The following is a 3275-nucleotide window of genomic DNA, read 5'->3' as shown; positions in this document are numbered from 1 at the left end:
AAATGAGAAATCTATCAGGCTTTGATAAAGGAACCAGTCGACCTTTAGGGATCCTCCCCAATGTGCCCATAACATTGAAAGGGAAGACCGTTCACATGAACGTGATGGTCGTTCAAGGACCCTTGGATTATAACCTACTCCTTGGACGAGACTATATATATTGCATGGGAGCTGTAGTCTCCTCACTCTTTAGAGTAATGTGTTTTCCGCATGAAGGAAGAATGGTCAAGCTCGTGGACCAACTTTCGTTTCCCGGATCACACATCGCAAATAGTCATGTACCATCCCTAAATGGTCTATACACGCAAGAAGTGTCTCAACCAACGGTCCGTCCTCCTGATGAGCACGAGCAATCCGGGAGGATATGACCGGAACCCAGGGGGCATGCATCCTGGCCTGCTTTGGCAGGGAAACTTTGGGTATAGGGTAGGTTTCCGCGGGAGAATATGACTAGTCCGTACCCCGTCTGTGGTTGGAAGAGGGGTTGTTCTAGAATAGGATTCTTTTGTCAAAGTTACGTGTTTGACACCAGTCATTCACCCTTGTCTATTTCGGTAGACATTGCCGAGGAAGTGTTTTGTTTGAAAGATTAACGAGACGATCTTTGGGTAACCTGAAAGAGGTAAGCCTCTCTCGATTAAAACACATGTTTTGGTGGAGGGTAAGTAGAGGTAACCTTGAAACTCTGTTTTATACCTGGGGGCATGCAAACCTTTTGGAGTGCAAGCAAGGGGCGACTATTTATTTTTTAAATTTTTAGGTCCTCCCTTTAAACCTGTAGGTCTAACCCTTTAAACTCGTAGGATTAGTCGTTTCCGAACTTGCATAAAGAAAGGAGAGGGAGCATAGCTTTGGTAAGGTGCAAGCTCTATAAAAAATGGGATCTTTCATGAGACACTCTTATCTTATGACTGGGTAATCGAGCAGTTTTAGCATAAAGTTCATGCTCGTTAAAAAATAAATGCAAGATCCGAGCAGTTTTAACGCGGTCTTCATGCTCGTTAAAAAATAAATAAAAGCAGTGAGCAGAGTTTCCTCCAGTGTTTAAGCTCATTTTTATCTAAAAAATGAACCTATTCCGGTAAATAACCACAGTGATCGTAAATTTATCAGCCGTTAAAGCCTTGGTCGTGTTTGCACCTGCCACCTCCACTTTTCATTTGGCCGATCGTTCACCTCCATATGATTGTTTACCCATTTTGAGGAACAGCTGCGAAGAGTGATTTCACCTAGCCATCCTTGTGACACTGCTGTGATTGGAAAATTCCAACCTGTACCTGGAATCAGTTGCTATCCCTGTTTATCACTCGTTCCTCAAAAGATGAGTCTTCTTTAAGCTCTTTTCAACTGACTCGTAAAATATGAAAAGATTGCCGAGTTTTGGCCTTCCAGCTCGTTAAAGTGACCGGAAGAGCTATCCCTCCTCTAGATTTTAATCTTTTTGGACCTGAGGGATTATTGCACAAAAAGGTCGAGCGCTTGTTTTATTCGGCTCGTTAAAGTTATCGAAAACTCATCCCTTCTGTATTGTTTTATACTTTTTCGGACTTAAGGGATTAGATGACGAAAAAGGAATTTTGGAGTTAACTTTATGTATCTTTTCAGACTCTCTAAAAATGAAAAGAACCGAGTTATCCTTGTCGTTAGACTCGTTAAAATGATTAAATAGCGACAAACTTGTCTTTAGACGAGAACGAGTTTCCCTATCGCTAGGCTCGTTAAAACATAGCGATGGGCTTGCCCGAAGGGCAGGTTATAGAACAAGCATATGTTATCCTCCTCAAGCTTGACAAAAATAAAGAGGTACTGGTCAGCAATGACTGGGGAAAAATTGGGAAAAATCAAGAAAACTTTGATGGTAGCAGGTCGCTCTTGAACATGACACTTTTTCTCCGTACCACATTCGGGTTGGGTTGTTTCATTCACCGGTCACATCACCATGGTCTCACCATACCATCCGTATTTGGGGTAATGCTACCAATCCATCGTATCAGTGTCGCCATATGTTCAAGAGAAGTCGTTCAGAAAGAGTCAACCGGGTCCCATCCACTGCCATACATTATCCTTCATCCATCTATGACCGCCACCCTGAATCATATGTCACAGATCGTTTTCACCTCCATTAAAATCATTAGCTCCGTTTCATGTCACTGATGTGGGATTCATTAAGGCCCTCCTGTGACGGATCGCTTCTTGTCGACATCAGCTCATTATCCAAGAAGTTGATCTAGGAACAACCCCTTCAGTACTTTGAAGCTTGCATGCCTCAATGGAAAGTTTCTCACTTCCGGCGACAGGTATACATCAATGACCTTCGACCAGAAGATTTTGCGTGGTGTTCGACTCCAAGTCCTTTATTCACACCACGTGAATTGTACTGCAGTACCTTGAGGGTCATTATCATTATCGGTGATTCCTCTCGCGCTTGTTAACGGTTTGCATCATTGACCGGTAATCAAGCGATGTCTTTCCATGTTCGACTTCAGCGCAATTCTCACATGGATCGACTTGTACTTAGAGTGAAGATCGAACGAGTTTGAAGACCCCGGATCTAGTTTCATCCATCCGGGCTGCGATATATATTCAGGAAAGATAAAGACATTTGACATGTACATCTTTGCAGCAAATGATCATCCTACTCAAAAGACGATAATTTCACCAAAATTATCAGTCTACCATCAGACGATCGTCTGTTCTATGTACAAAAATGAATTTATAAAGCTGAGCATGGGAATGCCCGCCTCAGCTAGATCATGAAAGCAGAATGAATCATAATGTATTGTATTGTATTTTATTACAGGTCTCCTCCCAACAGATGGATGAACTTCAGACCCTCCTGGATAAAGCATTTCACTCGATAAACGACCTCATACTTTAGGGGGCAACTGTTATAGACATTTTTGTGCCTTGCATCACTGAGCATGAAATGTCGATAATCAAGGGATCCAAAGTCCCTAAACATGTTGTTCCTACCCCTAGAGGAACAAGGCCAAGTAACCACAGCAATTCACAGAAGTTCTCCACCTGAAAACACTCAAAAACAAGCCAATTCTGGATCATGTCAACTGCTCCACTGAGCATCTGCGCTGAATGTCAACTGCTCCACTGTCTACCTGCGTTGAATGTCAACTGCAACAAAGGCTACCTGCGCTGAGCGTAACTGGACAAGTGGCAGGCTCATTTCTCAAGGTGTCAATGCCCAGGAAGCTTCCAAAATGACACTTGTATCAGGGAATTCGACTGGTGATGAGTAAGAGGTTCCAAATCTCCAAGTG

This window comes from Pinus tabuliformis, chromosome 3_2 (genome assembly GCF_031772625.1).
Source record: "Pinus tabuliformis cultivar Carrire ecotype Pingquan chromosome 3_2, CPIR1, whole genome shotgun sequence".
NCBI lineage: Eukaryota > Viridiplantae > Streptophyta > Pinopsida > Pinales > Pinaceae > Pinus > Pinus tabuliformis.
The sequence above is the reverse complement of the archived record's forward strand: the minus strand, read 5'-3'. Positions refer to the sequence as shown.